This window comes from Schistocerca piceifrons, chromosome X, assembly GCF_021461385.2.
Source record: "Schistocerca piceifrons isolate TAMUIC-IGC-003096 chromosome X, iqSchPice1.1, whole genome shotgun sequence".
NCBI classification, from domain to species: Eukaryota; Metazoa; Arthropoda; class Insecta; order Orthoptera; family Acrididae; genus Schistocerca; species Schistocerca piceifrons.
In genome coordinates this window covers 539407861-539431344 of record NC_060149.1, presented here as the reverse complement: position 1 = coordinate 539431344, position 23484 = coordinate 539407861, and the positions used below count along the sequence as shown (strand labels likewise).

Sequence of the window (23484 nt, the reverse complement as noted above, 5' to 3'; positions counted from 1 at the left end):
CTTAGGTATAGGATTTCCAGTTGTGTGTGAAACAATCCTTCACAGACTCGTTTTTAAAATTCAGAACCATACACAGAAAACCAATCAATGATACGTTTCATAACATTGTTTACCATTTCCTCCATTTCTGTGTGTGTGCTTCTGTGAATAGTTTGCAAATGTTGGTTTCACATACAACTGGAAACACTGTTTCTGCATGCAGCAATCGCTCCTGGATATCTGATGAGCAATAAATTCTCAAACAAGTCATACGAGGAATAAAGTCATTCCTTGCCTGTTGTTTGACTTTTACCATTGTGACCCAGTCAACCTGAATGCAGAACCACTGATTATTATAATACTGGTTGTCTGCCGCATGCATGGCACATTTACAATAAATTGTTTTAGAAGTTCCAAAGTATGCATTTCCCAGTTTAAATTCTCATCTGTGTGGATTTCTAAAAATTTGAAGTATCCGCCATATTTATTATTTCCTGACCATGTGTTACACTTAGCATCTGTATTATCCCAGACGAGCAGAACTTAATATACTGTGTCTTTTCAAATTAAGAGGAAGACCTTTCACAGGAAACCATTCAGTGATACTTATAAGAACATTGTTTAGCATTTCTTCTGTTTCTGTGTGTGTGCTTGAACTGATTACTGCTAGTACCATCTGCAAAAAGAACTAGTTCTGTTTGTTGTATGTTAGAAAGAAGATCGTTTACATCTATGAGGAACAATAGTGGACATAAGATTGAGCCTTGGGGAACTGCATACATGATTTCTCTCCGGTCAGAATAACGACACCGGAGTATATTGATTGAATTACTAAGTACAATTTCTATTATGTAGGTGGCTCTAAGAATGAAAATTATGTAGAAAGTGCATATTGGAACAGCTACAGAGAAATCAGCAAAAAATTAAATCTATCAAGGACAAAACGATTATGAGAGCTAAGTTCATCACATTACTAGATTGATATTCAAATATCGGATATAAAATGATCATCTGTCTACGCATTCTCTTTGCTACAGGATAACCGCCCTGATAAAATGAACCCGGAAACAATTAATGTGACTGTTATACTTCGGTCTCCAACGGCAGCACGTTTTTGATCGTCGAGTCTATGGAGGAGTTATTCCAATGTAATCTAAAAAGAAATCAATGTTGACCATACTGCGAAGGACAATTTTGGCAAGGCAGTCCGATCGCATAATATTGATCGCAAGTTTCATCGCGTGTAGTATCTTTCTTGCTTTGTTCTCTATGTGTTTTGTGTTTAGTCTTCCGGCGTAGAGTGGGATGACATGGCCGGCGAATTTATTTGGTGTTTGAAGTATCGCGTTATATTTGTAATCGGTTTTTTCGGGTGCCCGTATGTGCCAACTTGAAATGTTTGTGCATACTATGCAGGTCAGAAATATTGTGGACAGAAGAATTGGGCGACTTGTTTAGCGAGTGCACTTTTTCGCTACCACAGATCGTAAAGTGAATTTCGGATAAAGTGCTAAAAGCAGCTAAGCTCTTCAGTCAGTTGAAGTTTCATTAGTCCCTGGGGCCAAGATTTGAGGTAATTTCCATATATCCTTCTCGTAGGAACAGAATTACTATAAATGTTTTCTAATTACCGGTTCAGCTGTGACATTTGTCATTAGACGAGAACTTTATTATTTGATTACGATCCATCACTCCCACCTTCGCTCTGACGATTTCGTTAATACTTTAAGAATGTTTATTTTTCGTTAGTGATTACCAGAACTTGTAAACGCATGTTTTGCCCCTCGATGACGTTTTAACATTTTCGTTCTGTGTTGGCATACATATGAACGCCTTGCAATTTTCCTTCCTTCGCTTACTTGGTCAACAAAATTTTACTCTCGGCCCATATGTCGTTGATAATGGTTATGTTTTCTTATGCGACGAAAGTAATAAGGAAGAAACGTAACTGTTCGTAGCTGTTACCGTTGTTAAATTACGTGTTTGCACTCAACCTTGTTTACATATAATTGGTGTGTTCCTCCGAATAGAGGAATGCACAGGCCTAGGAAACTAAATTAAATTGTCGATAGTAGATATTGTCAATTATTCCAAATAGAAACAATAAATGAACAGACGTCACGTTTCCTGTTAATGTTGTTACATATAATAGAAAGTCGTCAGTGGAAGTTAAAGTAAATTGGACACTGCAACAAAGGTATTATTGAACAGGCCTGGTACATGCTTTGTGAGCAGTGGTTGGTAGTTGCACTCTTATGGCATGGTCACTGTACTTTTAGTTCCTCTCCTAACCCAACCATATTGTAGAAATTCGTTATATTAAAGTGAAGTTATACAAACAACTAGATCATCCCTGCAAAACAAGTCATATTAAATGTAGTCAGAAGTAAATCAGTGTATATGCTGACAAGTTTTGAAAACTTGTGTATGTGTGTTACTATCTGTGACAATATTATATTGGAGATAGTATGGAGAAACTGTTTTCCAAATAGTATGTTGGAATTGACACGTGAGAGTAGACATAAACATTATCAGCCTCTTTAGTTTGGCAGAGAATGTATTCCTTACTGGAAAACTGGTTTAGTGAAACATTTTGTAACAGTTGAATTTATATGCAGTATTAAAATTCCACAAAAGCAATAGTGTTATCACAGTTTCTTAAAGACCCATGTGATAGACTGATATGTAACACAGTTTTGAGTTCTAAGTTCGGTTGATAGGGGACAACTGCATTTTGACAAATGCAGTGAATGTGAATGCAAAATGAAGATTGTAACAAAATAGATCAGTGTCTCAATATTTAATGCAGTTTTTGTTAGAAAAACTAAAACTGCTTTTACCTTTGAATTATTTTGTAAATTAACATATTTGTAATATTCATTTTATTTAATGGTGGAGCATTAATTGGTACTTTTTCTGATTGTGGTTGATCACAAGCAGCTCTAAAAGAGAGATTCGGTTCCTATTCATGCTTTCTACTGTATGACACATTCATGTGCTCTTTTCCATCCCTCCTCTTCTCACTACCTTGCAAATGGATAGGTGGATTGATTAAGTTAAACAGATGGTGTCTAGGAAAAAGTTGTTGCAGGAGGGCGCCAGATTGAAGATTGGTTTTTTTTTTTTTTTAATCAAGACCTGCAAGAGAAATGTGAGCTGAAAATAGGGACTGGCTCTGCAGCAAGCAACCGGGAGGGTCGGGGGCACATGCTGCCCCCTCCCCCCCCCTCCCCGAAATGTTTGGACTTATGCTACATACAGTGGAAATTTTCTAGTACCAACATGCTTTCTTAATATTATTGATTCATGATTATGGCTGAAAGTAAAGTGAAAGAAGTTTCAGGTGTGAAGAGATTGGTGAAAAACAGCAGAGGAAGATTCACGGAACTATGAGAGGCTGCAACTGTCACAAAGCGGAGAAGGTGGTGAACAGTTTCATAATGTCACCATGTCTGTATTGTGTAAAAAGTTCCATCTAGTTGAAAATAGATCATCCCAAGCACAAGTTTGAGTTAATTAGCTTCCTTTGTGTCCTCAGCCATACAAGGAAAAATTAAGTTCAACATGGCTGTGTCTGGGCTGTTTCAGAACTAAACAGAATAGACTCAAGGTTAATATCTTTGTTCGAAAACTTGTGTAAAGTAAGTGGATGCCTTTCATGGGGGTGGGGGGGGGGATGGGAGATAGCGATTGATTTTGAAGTTATTTTTGTAACCTTCTGTTAGTTCATTTGACTTTTGTGAGGTATTTGCTTTTCTATATGAGATTGATACCTCAGTAGCACTGCTGTAAATTAAATATTTATCTAGTGGTTTTGAGAAATTTGAGCTTTAACAAGTTTAAGGATCATTTAAGGTGAATGAAAACAGCAAATCAATTCTTGTCCATGTGTTTGTATATTAAAAGGTTTAATCGGAACTTTATTTATGTATTTATACTATGAGTCACACAAAGTAAAATTAGCTTTCCGATATCCCCCGCCCCCTCTGTCCAATAAATAGTCCTGTGTGTGGGCCTGGCAAGCACCAGCCCATTTATTTTGTAGCAGAGCATGTGTTTGACTCCAGAAAAATCATTGGTGTGTTGAATATTTATCAGGTTATTTCAGTTTTATGTCATGGTACCTATTGCTGTTGCCAAAACATTCTGTCGGATATGTAGATGAAAAGGTGATAGTCTCAGTTTGACAGAAGCTCTGTAAGCAGTTGTGAGACTAAAATAGATACGTGAGATTAGTTTCACTCCACTGCCGTTGTTAAAGATGGGTGCCATGAGAGAGCATTGACAGTTGGGTTAATGTGAGTTGACAGGGGTGTTACAGAGATTTGTATCTGGCTATCGTCAGTATAATAATTATGACACAAATTGATGTCTCTAATGTGTCATGATATTCTTACTGTTATTTCTAAAAATATAACTTGTTGTGTTAAACGTCTTTATCATTAGAGCAGTAGATTATGTGTCAGAAAAAACTGCGTACATAAGTTGAAGACTATGCATAAAATAAAAATTGTGACAACCCTCAAGCATTCGTCAACTATAAATTACACTTTGATTAATAATTATGTTTGTTGTCACATCTTTAGTGATGGTTCATTTACACTGTGGAAGGAATACTGAGGCTCAATCTGCCTTCCCTACAATGTGATTTATATTCGTTTTTATGCCCCCCTGAGACACTATCTTAGTGGTAAGTGCCAAACTATGGAGTCATCTGGTTTGATTTCTAGTCAATCCTAGGATTTTTCTGTCACTTATCACTTATTTCACTGCTGGCTTTATTTGTCAATGTGATAAATGCAGAGTTGCACCATGATTATGAATTCACACTAAACTATAGGTTCCCTTATAGTGGCTGGGTAACTCAGTTTGGAGGTCAGGGGAAGGCAATGACAGGATATCTAACAGCATTGTGCATAGTAGAGCACTGTGTTGTTCAAACCAGCCTTTGGGTTGATGACAGCTTTACCTCCTTGTCACACCAAATGGATACTCCCAGGTAGTTAATGCTATTGCTGATTGTACTTTAAAGTAGACTACAAACAACATTGCAGCTTAGCATTTTTCACATCAACAAACATTGCCAAAGGTGAAAGACTTAATAATTGATGGACAAAAGTCCTAGGACTGACCGGGAATTGAATCTGAGCCTTTTGTATTTTAGCTTTAATGTTTAGATTGTTGTGTTGTAAATTACATGTTGTTGAGAAATGAATTAAGCAATAGTTTTAGTTTTGATATGTGGGCCATACAGTTTCTGTTCCTTAAAATAAATTAGCACCTAGAATGTGTATGGTTAATATTCTATCTGTTGACAATAATTAAAATTTGGATTTCCTAATGCCTACAGTTTGACATGAATAGTTGTCATTTGATTAAGTTTAATCAAGGTATTTGAGAAACTATTGTGTCTAGCAAAAAACATAGTTGGTTTATTGTGAAGTATTAACAAAAAAGACTATTAAAATATCAGAACCTACTTCCAAGAGCCATTTCTCTGCTTCTTTCCCTGTGTACTGGTATTTTATGGTGCTGTTCGCATTGCTTAAGAATGCATGCTCATTATTTGACATCAAAATTTGCTGGGTAAAGAGGTTTATTCGATACTAGTCGTCAGCTTTGACCAGTGATGTATGGAACATGTGACAAATGTCTTAAACAACATAGTGATTGTAACGTAATATTAGCGGAGATTTTTTGATGTGGCCGAAGTTATAGACCAGTGTCACCACAGCAAGGATTTTCGCTTTTACATTCATTGCCTTTGTCAACTAACAATCAGACAGTGAAAATGTGCAACAAAATGCTATGTGACAGCTGCCATTAACGTTACATTACTGATGAAACCTGGTGATGAGTATCGAATACTAATCCTTATCCTATTTGCTTAATGCTGACATATGTTCCTGCAGTGCTTACTTATCATGTATGTGAAAGTTTAGGAGTACCGATAGTTTTTACATTTGCTTATAAACTTTTCAGGAAATGGAAATTGTGGCAGCTCAAATACCGGATTTTGAATTAAAGTCATATAATGTATCACTTTTATAACATAAACAGGAATGACTGCAGACTGTTGTTTGATAGTTGTTAGTGGGCAGTACTCGTTCAGCGAAAGGGCCATTATAGCACACTGCAAGGGAAGGAGTATGTGCTTAAAGATAACAACCATAATATATGAGCTGAAAGTTGTTTCATAAATAGTATTCTTTAGCCCACATATGCCTTTTCCGTGTTGCTAAAAGCCAAGAGTGGATGATGTATTAAATAAAGCAGACTGTATTCACATAGACATGACTGAGAAATTGCTTCCACACATAAGTACAAAGGCAGTTTTGCATCAAGTTTTTTATGTTATACAGAATACTTAATTGTGAATGGTTCATCTGTAATTACAGACATTCAATTATTTTGGCATTATCCAGGTATGTTTTTCTCTGATTGGATGGTTTGTGTAATACCATATCTGTTCATAGTACCAAACTGGGCTCTCACACTGTTTTGAAAACTCTGTTGATCAGCTTGCTCTTTAGATGCAAAAGTTTGAGATCAGATCTCAACACGAACTTTTCAAGAGTATATTGAATATTTCTACATGCCAAATGTGCTTTTTTGTCACCAGTTTTCTGACTGGTTTGATGTACCCCACCACAATTTCCTTTTAGTTCACATTGTTTATAAATTATGATTTTGATTGTAGATTCTCCAATTTTTGTTTCATCTTGTTGTGTAATATAACACAAGAAATCTTGTTTGCAAGTTGAAGAAGAAAAAGTATCTCTCTCTCTCTCTCTCAGTGTGTGTGTGTGTGTGTGTGTGTGTGTGTGTGTGTGTGTGTCAGTCAGTCAGTCAGTCAGTCAGTCAGTTGCCCTTCTCAGCTATCAGAAATTATTCGTAAGATTAGTTCCATTTGCAAATGTGCGAGGAGGATACTATTGCAAGCTTTTGTCAGTAGGTAAAAATGTCTTGTTCAGGTTATAATTAAAAGTAAATACTCTCTGTGTGACCTTCCAAAGAAAGAAGGAAATTGCATGGGGTGGTGATACGAAAAAAGAGTAGTCTTATCAAATCATCAAACCCTTTTGAAATCTGAGCACTGATGATAGGGTGGATGTATGTGCCATAAAAATAGATATTTGGGTGAAGAAACTTGTACAATCCTCTTTTCTTCCCACACTTACCTGGTTATTATGTAAGCATGCGGAAAAATGTAGAATAAAGATTTCACTAACAAACTTTTTCTCTTCAGTGTAATCCAAGTGGGCCCAAGCGGCCATGTAGAACAATAGTTCAAAGGATAATATTAGTTTGCTACAGACTTTGCTGTTACTATGACTGCTGCACATGCTTGCATATCCGTGGCATTACTGTGTGTGAGTTTGGCAAATGTAGTGCTCTCAAGCTGCTTAGTGCTGTTATTTCTCTAAAACCATCACTGAACATGCTTCATTGACCACCACTAGGTGGTGGACTGTTGAGTGTGATGGAGGAGGAACCTTGGCTTCACTGTCCTGATCAAGGGGATGCTACAAACATCTGTTAAGGAAATTTCAATGTCGAGGTCTACATGAGTTGATGGGATTGATGATTGTGAAGCTGGATGGTATTAAGCTGTGCTTTTCCTGAAACTGTACAAATCTTGAGAGAAGCTTACAGTTACTTCATAATATTTAAACCTGCTCTAGGGCCCTGCAGCAAGTGAATGTTAGGGATATTGGTCTATAATTCTGCATTTTTACCTTTTTATAAAGAGGAATAGCATTTGCTGTTTTCCCGTCCCCACAGGAGTATTCTCTGCACGATTAATAGTTCAACTTTGTCTTCATTGTTTAATTTCACAGTTTCCTCATCATGGCAGGAAGAGATGGATAAATACCAAATAAAACCTCATTTGTAAGGTGATTCCTATTTTAGAGTAGAGTGTAAATGGGTTCAGGTGGCATTTGGAGGAAGAGAGACATGTTTGTATCTGTGTGCTACAGGAGTGTTCATTCATCAGGTGGGATTATCTTAGTGTGGTAACGGCTAAAGAATGGTTACGTCATTTTTTTATAGGTGTACAAACATCTTCCTCTCTCTTCCACCACCACCACATGCCACCAATCTGTGAACGGTTGTTGTAAAAATAAAGGTGCATTAGAAGATAGCACTATGTTCCCCTATCTAGCAATGCATGAAACAATTGACCAAGAAGTTCTCACTAAATACAACCTCTCTCTCTCTCTCTCTCTCTCTCTCTCTCTCTCTCTCTATATATATATATATATATATATATATATATATATATATATATATGAAACATTCCACATAGGAAAAATATATGTTGCGAAAGCTTGAATTTTGTGTGTATGTTTGTGTTTGTTTGTGTGTCTGTTGACCTGCCAGCACTTTCTTTTAATAAAGTTCTGTAAAATCTCAGTCTCCAACTTTTTGCGGGAGGATATTGAGGACTGGGCACTAGACTCAGCCATTTAAAACCTACAATATTCTGGCAGTACATTGAAGGTGCATTTATAGTTTGGTCTCATGATTTGGACAGCTCCTGAGAGTTTCTTTAACATCTTAACTCCATAAATCCTGACATTAGCTTACCATGGAATAGTGTAAAATGGGTGTTTGCCAGTTTTAGATATATTGGTGTGACGTGAGGCGGTATTCCTGGACATTGAGTATATTGAAATCCCACTCATAATGATCTGTATTTGTAGCCAAGCATTTGCCACCACCTGTTATGGACAGTGAGCATTCTTAAGACCTGCAGATGGAATTGGAACATCTGCAAATTAGGTTTGTAGAAAATGGATGATCATCCTGTCAGATACACATAGTGCTACAGTTGTACAAATGCCAGCAAAAGGCTCAGGATGAGGCGGTCAAGACATCTTACCTGCCATATGTCTGGAATGTTTGTGCAAAAATATATAATTTACTGAGGAAACATCAGGTTAAATGGTATTTTGTCCTCCAGCAAATATCTTACTACTTCTGTGATCAGTCAAAGGTGACTTAGTGCTAGGAAAAGTAGGGTTATACAGGATTCTTTGCTAGAGATGTAGAGCTTATATTGAGTCAACGACATAAACTATTCTGGAGCACACTGTAGAGCACCTCAAGCGTACTCCTTTCGTACATGCCAGCCTGAAAATTACTTATTGCCAAATACTGTATTTCTGATTGTCATTTTAATGTACTATAATAGAATGAAAGTTTTCGCCTATAAGTCAAATATGTGGGGTTCCATCAATAAAGAGTCAGTGAAAATATGACTGATGAGTATGTGATCAGTTAGGATGGTTGTTTTGAGCTGGACACTGCAAGGAATACTGCCACTGTGGAACTTTCTGCACTGTGTAACACAGTGATATACACAGCAGATAATTCTTTATTATAATTGAAAATATTTTAAAATGTCACGCGGCACCATGGCTTGAAATATTTGTGTAGATTGTGTACTGTTTTGTGTACACCACCACTTACTACTGTTTGTTAGTTCGCAGGTGCGTCATCCTTGAGATAGAACAGGGTTCAGAATAATTGATTAAAGTTGTTGTCATATAGATTGTGTTTAATGTGACTCCTCCCTAAATATACTGCTTATCTGAATTTTACACTCACATCCTAAGATAAGGTTTAACATGTTCCACTTTAACATACTTTGCAATTAAATGGACTAACTAGTTTTTATTCACATTCTTAGTAGTAGATTTCTCAGTTCTGTAAAACAATTAATATTCAGTTTAAATATATTTCATCAGTCTGTTTCAAAACCAAAGATATCATTGCTTAGAACAATTTTTCTCACTGCTTGGATGTCAAATTTGGTTTTGATGTCATTAGTTATTTGTAATCATAACTTACAATATATTACTTCAAAAAATATTGACAACTCTGAGAATTTGTTTTTTATTTTAGCAAACACTAAGCTGGTTTATTTATTACCACAGAGTACAAGTAATGGCGCACATTAAAAAGCTTTTGGTACTTCTAAACATACATGTGAATTGTACTGTGGCCACAACACAGCAACATTAAAAATTTTAAGCACATTTTTGTTTCATTGCCAGTAATAATAGCTGCAAAAGACTTGACATGGCTTGAGGATTTTTGCAGTAGACAGCTGTAGACCCAGTGAAGATCCAATCCAATGTCATGAAATTCCCGTGCTGCATTAAGAATAGCCCTCTGCACTTGTTGAATCTCTGTATCACTCATGCAACAAACAATGAAAAACAAAAACTTGATGGTCTCTACTATAAAAGTCATTAACATTCATATGTAACACATTATATACCATACTTTACTCGTTGTTGTAGAGGCGGAGTTCAGTCATACAATCCAAATTCCATATCACTACAGCAACCAACTTCCTTCTGTGATTTTACCAAATGAAGACAATATCATTTCTATGGGCCAAGCATTTGCTGTTGAGTGTACTCAGATCCATGCACAGACTTGCAACAGAAGCACGTGCACTCAAGTATTGAATGCAAACTGACTGAAGTGTACACCATGCTTGTAATGGCTGGGTCTTAAATAGAGCAGCTTAGTGTGTCTTCACAAATACATACCTAAACCTGACCAGAAAATGCTCCAAAATATCGTGGCAGCGAGATATTGATGTCCGGCATTTCTCCCAGAATTACATAGAACAAACCAAAAATTCCCAGTCAAGATTGCAGCTCCAAGATATTATTGTACTTACCTCCCATTTAAAAACTGAATTGAAGGGGGAAGTAGGAAGAACTATGTTGGACATATTCATTAGTGATAAGAAAACTAAAAAGTAAATTCCTCCGAAAAAGGCCATGAAGGCTCAATGGTACCGAGCAGCCGCTATGTCATCCTCAGCCCATAGGTGTCACCGTATGTGGATACGGAGGCGTATGTGATCAAGACACCACTCTCCCGGCCATATGTCAGTTTCTGAGACTGAAGCTGCTACATCTTAATCAAGGAGCTCCTCAGTTTGCCTCACAAGGGCTGAGTGCACCTCGCTTGACAACAGCACTCGGCAGACCAGATGATCACCCATCCAAGTGCTAGCCCAGCCTGACAATGCTTAACTTCGGTGATGTGACAGGAACCAGTGTTACCACTGTGGCAAGGCAATTGGCTTAGTAGTAAGAACCTAACAGCTAAAACAAACTAGGAAGGCTAAATACAAAAAGTTCTGTAGCCGCCTGCGTTGTACCACTGTGCAGTGTGACCTTTCGTGATATTGAAGATTGTGCCAGTGGAGGATGGGCTATTGAATTTGAGAGACAGTGACTGCAAACTTGTGAAGTTGATAATGTGACAAAGTGTATAATCACATGTCACTCAAAGTTGTTTTTGTCACAATGGTGTGCACTGGATGCGGATACGGAGGGGCATGTGGTCAGCACACCACTCTCCCGTCCATATGTCAGTATCTGAGACTGGAGCTGCTACATCTTAATCCAGCACAGCTTTGACTGCTCCAGGAAAAGGCAGTACAGTCCTCATACCATTTTCAGTGTACATATTAACTACAAATGTTTCAGTTTATGCCATAATATAAGGCCCTCGTTTGGCCTTGAATTGATTTTGTCAGGAGTGTCTGCCTTTTAAAATGTCATAAGTGCTGGCTGGTATTCTTTCTTACATGAAGCAAGGGTTCTACTGCTTCCCATACTTGTTTAATATCAGCTGGTACTCTGTTGACTACTACTACCACCACCACCACCACCACCACCACCACCACTACAACTACATTTTATTAGTTTATTTTATGTAATGAACTTCACCACTCATTTTTGCACCCAATTCACGTTCAACAGTTAGCATTTTAGCTGGCTTTGTACTGTCTTATTACTTCATCTCGGAATTTGATAAACACAGTATTTGGCTGAATTCTTCATACATCTGTTGTTTAAGGACTGAGGAAGGTAAGAGACGATGAAAGTGCACAGATAGTGTAGGGGGATTTAACATGTGACAATGTACTGTAAGAGGAAATGACACTGGATTCTGCAGCTTGTGGGGCTTTTGCTACATATTCTGAAACTAGACAGAAGGTACTTTAGAAAGACATTGGAGTAAATGCACAGTTTCTGCTGATGAAATGAAGCTGCTAAAGAGAAGAAAAAATTACAGGATGTGTGTGTGTGTCTGTGAGTGTGTGTGGACTTAGATTCAAGGGGACCAGGGACTGAAAAAATACATACTATTAGACTAAAAAGGAACTTTACTGTGAAAAACAAAACATTAACCAAAATAAAGGCAGTCTGCTCTTAAGCATAGACCTGTGAAATCAGAAGCTGCTGCTCAGTAACATCTAAGACTGAGCTGTTACTACACTGTGTGCATTGTAACATACTTGAATCCTTCTTAGAATGCTGTCTGAAAGGTAGAGATGTTGCTGCTCTAGCCTGTCCCACTCCATGACACTTGAGGCCATTCTGTGTATGGGGTGGTTTCTGTGAAGACACCTTTCTAATTTCAAGTGCTCCCAAACATACCAGTCATGTTGCTGTCAGTAGATACCACATGTTATTGTGCTCCTGCTTTCAGGAGGAAGATGTTAATGAGATGGGCATGGTGTGCTCATGCGTCTGCTAAGACATATACCCACGACTATGTGGGGGCTTTAGAGCAGGAAAAAAAGTTGGAGAATTGTCTCTTCATACTGCACAGCCTTCAGATTACCCTCAGTAGTGGTGAGAGGCGTCTGTCTCTGTATGTGATACTGGCTCAAATCATTATAGACCCACATCCATGATGGACCCATGGGTCTGCGTGCCTGAGATCTCCATAGTTAGTTGGCAACAACCACACTCTTCTGTGGCAGTCATCAGCTGTCAGACAAATCCCACTCTTGTCAGTGAAGAGAACCCAACACCATTAATCCAGATTCCATTTAAGACCATAACTTAGAGCACCATGTGGTGGCATGGTTTGTCCTGTGATAGATGTCTAGATCATGTAGAGATCATTGCAAGCATTCTGTCGACAAAGACCTAATTGCCCCCAAATAGGCAGCAAGCATTCTGTCGACAAAGACCTGCTAGTTGCCCCCAAATAGGCAGCGAGCATACCCCTCAAGCTACCTGTAAGCCATAATTTGTAGGTAACGGTGGTGTGGTGTTGTTGACTGCAGGCCACCAACAGTAGGCACGTCTTCATTGTTTAGTCCTTCATGATAGTAGTTGAATGTTCAAATGGTTAAACTGTGATGTATGCCATTTTGATGGGCAACATCTGGTGCTGACAACCCTTCTTGCTGTAAAGTGACAATATATGTACGTATGTAAATGAAGTGAGAATGTGCATTTAAACATGCTGTGGTCAAAAGAATATTTCAGAAGATGTTTCCAATAGGGGGGAAATCTGCAAACTATGCAGGGGATGGTGCAGAACTTCTATTAAGCAGTTAGTCTGTAGTTATGTTACTTTGATTTTCATATTGAAGTCCATACCTTTAAGTTCCCATTAGTTTAGGAACTGTGACTGATTGATGAACTATCTGAAGGACAATTTTTGTATCCTGGATGATTGTGGAACTAGCTAAAGGTGTCGTTTTTGTATCCTGGAGTTTTTAGCCTACAAAAATATTTATTTTGGACAAATTATCTCTGTTTATTCCTTTGTACCCCAACAATGTTTCCAGTATTATGTGACTGCATTAAAAGAAAATCGTTTAAGTACTCATCACGTGGATTATGTTGATGGTACAGTACTGCTAATAATAATAATAATAATAATAATAATAATAATAATAATAATAATAATAATAATAATACCAGTATAATTGTAGTAGTAGTAGAACTGCATGAAGTGTTAGTACCTGAAGCACTGTGATACCATCCATCATGAGGGATGTAATCATGAGATGTCCAGGTTCTTGACTGCTTCCAAATCACGAGCATTCCAAACCTTGTGCATTGTACCGTGCAGTCGATTTTCATACATTGACTGAGATCCAGAAGGGATTTTACTCTTGAATATGTTTTTGTCTTAATGTTTTGTGACATTTTAAATGAGCACCACCATTATACAGTCCTGGAAATGGAAAAAAGAACACATTGACACCGGTGTGTCAGACCCACCGTACTTGCTCCGGACACTGCGAGAGGGCTGTACAAGCAATGATCACACGCACGGCACAGCGGACACACCAGGAACCGCGGTGTTGGCCGTCGAATGGCGCTAGCTGCGCAGCATTTGTGCACCGCCGCCGTCAGTGTCAGCCAGTTTGCCGTGGCATACGGAGCTCCATCGCAGTCTTTAACACTGGTAGCATGCCGCGACAGCGCGGACGTGAACCGTATGTGCAGTTGACGGACTTTGAGCGAGGGCGTATAGTGGGCATGCGGGAGGCCGGGTGGACGTAGCGCCGAATTGCTCAACACGTGGGGCGTGAAGTCTCCACAGTACATCGATGTTGTCGCCAGTGTTCGGCGGAAGGTGCACGTGCCCGTCGACCTGGGACCGGACCGCAGCGACGCACGGATGCACGCCAAGACCATAGGATCCTATGCAGTGCCGTAGGGGACCGCACCGCCACTTCCCAGCAAATTAGGGACACTGTTGCTCCTGGGGTATCGGCGAGGACCATTCGCAACCGTCTCCATGAAGCTGGGCTACGGTCCCGCACACCGTTAGGCCGTCTTCCGCTCACGCCCCAACATCGTGCAGCCTGCCTCCAGTGGTGTCGCGACAGGCGTGAATGGAGGGACGAATGGAGACGTGTCGTCTTCAGCGATGAGAGTCGCTTCTGCCTTGGTGCCAATGATGGTCGTATCCGTGTTTGGCGCCGTGCAGGTGAGCGCCACAATCAGGACTGCATACGACCGAGGCACACAGGGCCAACACCCGGCATCATGGTGTGGGGAGCGATCTCCTACACTGGCCGTACACCACTGGTGATCCTCGAGGGGACACTGAATAGTGCATGGTACATCCAAACCGTCATCGAACCCATCGTTCTACCATTCCTAGACCGGCAAGGGAACTTGCTGTTCCAACAGGACAATGCACGTCCGCATGTATCCCGTGCCACCCAACGTGCTCTAGAAGGTGTAAGTCAACTACCCTGGCCAGCAAGATCTCCGGATCTGTCCCCCATTGAGCATGTTTGGGACTGGATGAAGCGTCGTCTCACGCGGTCTGCACGTCCAGCACGAACGCTGGTCCAGCTGAGGCACCAGGTGGAAATGGCATGGCAAGCCGTTCCACAGGACTACATCCAGCATCTCTACGATCGTCTCCACGGGAGAATAGCAGCCTGCATTGCTGCGAAAGGTGGATATACACTGTACTAGTGCCGACATTGTGCATGCTCTGTTGCCTGTGTCTATGTACCTGTGGTTCTGTCAGTGTGATCATGTGATGTATCTGACCCCAGGAATGTGTCAATAAAGTTTCCCCTTCCTGGGACAATGAATTCACGGTGTTCTTATTTCAATTTCCAGGAGTGTATGATAGTCTTTGCACATGCTTCTCAGAAGGGGAAAACTCGTGGCCACTTGAGTTTTGCCTCTGACTCTGAGAGCCATTCCTAGTATAAAGTGCATATACTCTGCATATGAACACATCCAAGACTTCCCTCTGTAACTAAAAGGGCTGGGCAGGTGTCATCTACTGGGTGCCAGACTGCATATGGGAATTTGGATAAACAAGCTGGCTGATGTGGGAACCAGTGAATCATGTATGGCAAATAAAGTGGCCATCACCTTACTTTGTTTCGTCACTGTTGAGATGCATTATTGTGTTAGAGGTAAGAAAAATGACAAAAAGAGACAAACCACTGTGGTTGGTCAAGTCAACTACTTGATTGTGGCACTCCTTTTAACCCCTCACGTGAGACGAGCTACATCTCAAATGTCTATCTGTAGGGCACACTCGGATAATGCATACCTTCCTGCTATGACAAAAGGACTCTCCTAGGTGTGGTGCTTGAAACATAAAGATTTCAGATGCCATATATTAATAGCTTGTATTTTATATACAGACAAGTAGTTAGAGGTTAGTTTACCTGGTGATATGCAATCTACATTTGCAGACAGGTGACCTATGAAAGGACATGAAATGTTTATCTCTGAGGGACTGTTTTGGCAGATAAATGTGTGTGAAACTGAGAGAATGTTTTTATTATAATAGAATCTAGATATTCTTCATTATTTAAAACTGAAAAGGGAAATTGGTAGGTTGAAGTTAGATATACTGGAAATTAGTGAAGTTTGGTGACAGAAAGAACAGAACTTCTGGCCATACAAGTTCAGGGTTGTAAATACAAAATTAAATAGGAGTAATGCTAGAGTAAGTCTGGTAACAAAAAAGAAAATAAGAATGTGGGGAAGTTGTTATGAGCGGCATAGTGAATCCATTCTTGTAGCCCACATAGACATAACCCAACACCTACTGCAATAGTAAGAGTTTAGTACTAGCTCTGCATGTCATGAAGAGACTGAAAGACTGTATGATGAACTAAAAAGAAAAGAGGTGGATATTTAAGGGAGGTGAAAATTTGTGATGGGGAATTTGAATTCATAGTAAGAAAGGGGAAAGGAATGAGAGAGGCAGCTGCCTGGTAGAATTTTGCACAGAGCATAATACTTGATGAAAATCATGATTGAAGGCTGTATGTGTAAAAAGAGACCTAGGAAAGTTTCAAGTAGATTACATAATGATAAGACAGATATTTCAATACCAGATTTTAAATTGCAAACAATTTCCATGGGCAGATGAGGACTTCAACCATAATTTATTGGTCATGAACTGCAGATTAAAGAAGTTACAGAAACAGAAAATTAAGGAGATATGACTAGGATACATTGAAAGTATCTGAGGTTGTTGAGTTTCAAGGGTAGCATAATGCAATGTTTGATTGAAACTAGAACACAACAGGAAATGAATAGGTAGCCTTTAGTGACAAAATAGTGAATGTAGCCAAGGATCAAGTAGGGTAAAAGACAAGACCTAGTAGAAATCCTTAGGTAATACATGAGATATTGAATATAATAGACAAAAAGAGAAAATATATAGATGCAGCAAATGAAGCAGAGAAAAGGGAACACAGATGTCTAAAAAATGTGATCGACAGGAAGAGCAAAATGGCAGAGGAGGAATGGCTAGATGTGAAATGCAAGGATGTAGAAGTACGCATAACAAGGGCAAAGATAAATACTGCCTACAGGAAAATTACACACATCTTTGTGGAAAAGAGAAACACCTGTTTGAATATCAGGAATTTTATAGAATGAGAAGTATTTGAACATGAGTTGGAAGATATGATGCCGTGAGAAGAATTTTACAGAGCACTAAAATCCTAACTAGAAATTAGGACCCTGTAGTAGATGACATTCTCTCAGAATTATTGAGATCCTTGGGAGAGGCAACCATGACAATTATCCCAGCTGATGTGCAAAGACTTCAAAAGGATTGTAATAATTACAGTTGAAAAGAAGCAGGTGCCAACATGTATGAGGATTACTGAACTATCAGTTTAATAAGTCATGTATGCAAAATACTTACATGAATTACTTACATAAAAATGGGAAAATGGTAGAAACCAACCTCAGGGAAGATCTGTTTGGGTTTCGGAGAAATGTAGAAACATGCAATGCAATACTAACCCTATGAGAGAGGTTAATGTGTGTTTATTACATTTGCAGATTTAGAGAAAATTCTGATGGGAGCAGGAAGAATGAAAGATTATTTACACCATGTACAGAAATCAGACTGCGGTTATGAGTTGAAGCACATGAAATGAATAGGAAGCAGTGGTTGTGAAAGGGGGGAGAGAGAGAGAGAGAGAGAGAGAGAGAGAGAGAGAGAGGGGGGGGGGATTCGTAGCCTGTTCCTGATGATATTCTATCTGTACATTGAGTAAGGAATAAAGGAGAAATTTGGAGAGGGAATCAAAGTTCAGGGTGAGAAAATAAAAACTCTGAGGTTTGCTGACAATATTGTAATTCTGTCAGAGATGACAAAGGACTTCAAACAACAGTTGAACAGAGTGGATAATGTCTTGATAAGATGTAAATCAACAGAAATAAAATGAGTACTGAAATACAGTCAAATTAAAGCAGATGATACTAAGGGAATTTGATTAGGAAATGAGACACTGAAATTAGTAGAAGAATATTGAAATAATCTGGCATTCCTCAAGGAAGTGTTATAGGCCCTCTGCTGGTCCTGATCTACATAAATGACTTGAGAGGCAAATCTGAGTAGCCCTCTTAGATTGTTTGCAGATGATGCTGGCATTTGCCCATCTTGTAAAGTCATCAGATGATCAAAACCAACTGCAAAATGATTTGGACAAGATACCTGTGTGGTGTGGAAAGTGGCAGTTGTTCAAAACAGTGAAAAGTGTGAAGTCATCCACATGAGTACTAAAAGGAATCCATTAAATTTTGGCAACACACTAAATCACACACATCTAAAGGCTGTAAATTCAACTAAATCCTTAGAGACTATCATTACAAATAATTTAAATTGGAGTGATTACACAGATAATGTTGTGGATAAGGCAAACCGAAGACTGTGATTTATTGTAAAACACTTAGAAAATGCAACAAGGCTACTAAAGAGACTGCCTACACTACGCTCGTCTGCCGTCTTCTGGACTATGGTTGTGCAATGTGGAATCCGTATCAGATAGGATTGACAGATGCCATTGAAAAAGTTCAGAGAAGGGCTGCTCGTTTTCTGTTATCACGAAATGGATTAGATATGATACATGAATCGGTGCAGCAATGATTAAGGCATTTTTTGCTGTGGCAGGATCGTATGAAATTTCAATCACCAACTTTTCCTCAGAGTGTGAAAAGTTTTTTTTTTTTTTTTTTTTTTTTTTTTTTTTTTTTGGCGTCCACCTACATAGACAGAAAGAAGAGAAATCAGAGCTCACATGGAAAGATTAAAGTGTTCATTTTACCTACACACCGGTAGTGTGTGGAACCGTAGAGAAATAGTTTCAAGATGTTTCGATGAACCCTGTGCCGTGCATTTAATTGTGAATTCCAGAATAATGTAGATGTAGATCATGACCAAAGAAGAGAGGATATAAAATCAAGGCTGAGAATAGCAAGAAAGTTGTTTATGAAAAATACAAAATTTGTTACTATCCAGTATAAATTTTTTAGTGTCTTTGTCTGGAGTGTATCCTTATATGATAGTAAAATGTGGCCGATAAGGAGTTCAAACAAGAGGAGGATAGAAGCTCTTGAAACATGGTGCTACAGGATAATTGTGAAGATTAGATTGGTAGTTTGAATTACTGGTGAGGAGGTACTGAATCAATTTGGGGAAAAAGATATGTATGGCAAAACTTGACTGAAAGAAGGGATCAGTTGATAGGACGCATCCTAAGGCATGGAGGAATCGTCAGTTTTGTAGTGGAGGGAAGTGCGGAGTGTAAAAATTGTAGTGGGAGACCAAGGGATGAGTACAGCAACTAGGGTAAAATGGGTGTAGGTTGCAGTAGTTTTTGAAAATGATGAGGCTTGCACAGTATAGAGTAGCATGAAGAGCTGCATCAAAATGTCTTCAGACCGAAGAAAACATCATCATATTTCCTTTGGGCTTAGTTACATTGCTTGTAAAGAAAGACATCTTTGTTCCGTTTGGAAAACTCATATTTACCAAGAGTGCTGATAATCTTGCCCTTGACTGTGCTGTAATCACCACCACCACCACCAACAACAACAACAACAACAACAACATCAAATGTAATTTTGACGTAGTTTGTATTTTTTGTGTAGTTTGTTTTGTGTGTTTCAACCACATTACAGATAAAGCCGTGAAAGCTTACATGATATGATTTGATACTAATACTTATCTCCCTCCCTCCCACCCCCTCCCCCTCCCCTCCGCTCCTCTCTCCCCCTCCCCCCTTCCCTCTCCGTCTCGTAGTTCATGATGATAGACAGTGAATTTGGAAAGTTGAGCCTCACTGTATATTAAGCGTCATCCCACCACATGCAGACGACTGTGGAATAAGCAAATATAGGCAGCTGGACCAAGTAACAGTCTTGAAGTTTCATAAAAAATTTCTGAATTCCATTCCTTTTATGGTGAATAAGATGCAAAATGAATGAGAATGTAAGGACAGTAGAAGAGAAGGTGAGTAGTTAACTTTGGTTTATTGGGATAGTTTTAGGAAAGTGTTGCTCACCTGTAAAGGAGACAGAGTACAGAACACTAGTATGATCCATTCTGGATTACTGCTGAAGTGTTTCGGATCCCAATCAGGTCACATTAAAGGAAGATATTGAAGCATTTCAGAGTTGTGCTGCTAAATTTGGTAGATAGCTTCAGTCAGCTTCATGCACTCGAATGGGAATCCCTGGAGGGAAGACGATGTTCTTTTCATGAAACACTATTTGCAAAAATTTAGAGAACCTGCATTTACAACTGCCCGCAGAAAAATTCTACTGCTGCCAACATACATTTCATGTAAGGATGATGAACATAAGAGAATTCAGGGACCGTGCAGAGGTGTATAGGCAGTCATTTTTCCCTCACTCCTTTTGCGAGAGGAACAGGAAAGAAAATAACTTGTAGGGGTACAAGGTACTGTCCGCCATGCACCATATGGTGGCTTGTGAAGTATGAATGTAGATGTAAAAATCAACCTTGGATACACGCTCAAAGAAGAGGTTACCAAGAGAAAATCGTTCAGTTTGTGCTCGAAAATGCATGGTTTGTCACTGACTGCCATCAATTCTCACAGAAGTCTGTTGGATGTATTCTGCAGACTAACACTACCCATTTTCTGAATGATAGACGAGGGCATGCTCCTCATACACACGTCATCGCACTCTTATGTTCAGTGATTGGATACAGCTCTTCCTTTCAAGCAAACATGTTTTATGAATAACAAATCAGATATACTTTGATGTCAGTGTGAAAATCCCAAGATTATTAAATAGTGTCCTACATAATATGCTTGTGAATTGACATCATATTGTTTGATTCTACACTTTGAAACAAAAAGTTATTATATCTACACATATTTGCCTCTTAAGCTCACCTCCAGTACTGTCAAGTAATGAAAGTGTGCAAAGTGAACTAACTTGAGTATACCACTGCTGTTCACTGTTGTGGACAATATGATGTCTTTAATTTTACGTATCAAGTCAGTTTTGTGCAGGGCATAATATATCATCCTAACAAAACTGCTTGAGCGAAAGTAAATGTATTACGTTTTGTTAAGATTGATTCATTGTATCAGTTATGAACTGATTTCCTCCAATAAACTCTTTTATTATTTGGTTCCTGATATTAACATTTCAACAGCTATGCTTATATCAGTATGAAATAACAATTTTCGGTACTTCTACTGCAGTGTGTAGTAAATTATCAATAAAATAAGAAAAGACTGGTACCAGAAAAGAATCTTTAGAAGCATCCCAAGTTACAATGCCCCAGTCCAATGTTTCAATTCCTGTTTCGTGACATCGTAAAGAGACTTTGTGATTCCTTTTATACAAATAATTGAAAATAAAATGGTTTCAATAAAAAGCAGCTGTGCTGTCTACTCTGAACTATTTATGAAGTCAAACCATGGTTTTTCGTAAGTTCACTTTTTCAGCAAATTTTGAAAATGTTATTAACAATATTGGCATTTAGTTGCTACCATCAAATGTTTTCTTGTGGAAAGGCCTCACCACTGAATCTCTGGGAAACTGTTGTGCCTGCTGGGATGGTATGACACAAGGAAGAAGTGTTTGCTCTTGCACAATGCATAAACCTTTATAGTCTACTTGATATCATGTCGTAACCATTACTGGCTGTATTTGATATTTCATCATTACGCAAGTCACTTAAATAGTTGACGTTCAAATTAATTAATTGGTGTTTTGCTTCTCATTGTGAACAGTTTTTTATACTTCACTGCACTCCCCCCTCTTTCTCAATATGCTTCGGAAAGAAACATGAATTTCCACATCATTCTTCTCCTTATCATATAACTCTTTGTAGTTATTACCTTAATTTTTCGTGCTTAGACATCTGAGGTACCACCCTGTAGGGCATCACTTCTCTGTACATTCCAGATTTTTTATCCAAACATTTGACCTTTTTCCATTCTGTGTTGATTAACTTGTCTTCATCTCTGCCATGATTATCACCTCATTGGTCCTGCACATAGTTGCACATTGTATAATTGTGAATTAGCAGCACAGTCACAATTAGTATTCCACCGGAATTCGAAAGGGAATTCATGAATTTATAAAATAAAATTTCTTTCATATTCCCATGTATATTAGCAGCTGGTCCAGCTTTTATGAATAATATGTATCTTAAGTGTAATTTCTGTAGCTTGTGGGTTGTTGTTGATGAATTGATACTGCATTTTGTCACCAATGGGACTGGGCACCAGTATGAAATTGCTGTGTGCACTGTGTGGTTTTATTATAATTACTTCAATGTTCTGTTTCTAAAACTTCTATCATTTGTGGTGCAGTATTTATTTAGTTGTATTAGATATAGGCATATAGTAATTTCATTTGTCTTGCAACGTGGTGAACAATTCTGTTGTCATTTTTAGGGTCGGTCTTGAGTGGCTGTCAAAAGAATGTAATACATCCAGAAAGGTCTCTTTTTGATGAATACTGTAGGTCAGCATTTCAGTTTAACACATCCCATCAAGCTTCCTCCTTAGGATCCAGGCCTTGGTTTATGGGTGGAAGTGTTGGTGTTGGGTGTTTTGACAACGATATGAGCAGCAGTTTTAAATTTTTTCATAGAATTATTAACTATTGCTTGATAGGCTTTCTAGTCATGGTGTGATGGTTGGATTAATGTCCTTGGACAATTTTGAGACCATTGGAGATGGAGTTGTAGCTGGAATAAGAATTTAGAGGAAATGGTCTGTGGGCTTGTCTTAGATACAGTACTCAACTCATATGATTAAAGGAAACTGTAGAAACCTAAATCAGGGTGGTTGGCTGGGGATTTGGGCATTACTTCTGAATAATAGTTTAGTGTCTCAGTAGCCATGCCATTACACTCAGTTTTATGACTTTTGAGACTAAAATAGGTATACTAAGACTAAACCTTGAAAAACTTGGTACCACCGTATCTCATCTGTCACGTGTCATTGTGGGGACAGTGCATTCCACAATGTATGTGATTCAGCATTCCACATTACACTCTCCCAACTCTTCTAGAGTTCACTTGCAACTTGATTTGCACCATTCTAATTGATAATGTGTTTCATTTCAGGATATACATATCATTTGTTGCAATGAACCCACCATAACAACTGCAAACTCCATGTAATCAGTGTTAAAAGTACACTAGTATCACATTCAGATGTCAGGGGTGTGCCTGCAGTTTGTAGCAACACTTCAGTATTTGTTGGTGCTGGTGTTTTGACAACGATATGAGCAGCAGTTTTAAATTTTTTCATAGAATTATTAACTATTGCTTGATAGGCTTTCTAGTCATGGTGTGATGGTTGGATTAATGTCCTTGGACAATTTTGAGACCATTGGAGATGGAGTTGTAGCTGGAATAAGAATTTAGAGGAAATGG

The 23484-nt window shown here is 38.7% G+C and overlaps 1 protein-coding gene across 4 annotated transcripts in view; it reads left to right on the top strand.

The window, feature by feature from the left end:
* Positions 1-1188: 1188 nt before the first annotated feature.
* Positions 1189-23484, top strand: part of LOC124721201 (uncharacterized protein DDB_G0271670-like) — a 193652-nt gene continuing 171356 nt past the window's right edge. For 2 of the 4 annotated variants that reach the window (XM_047246047.1, XM_047246048.1), the window contains exon 1: positions 1189-1552. The gene's annotated coding sequence lies outside the window, so the exon portion shown is untranslated. The remainder of the gene's footprint in view (positions 1553-23484) is intronic. The other 2 variants (XR_007006293.1, XR_007006292.1) reach the window with 2 other exon arrangements.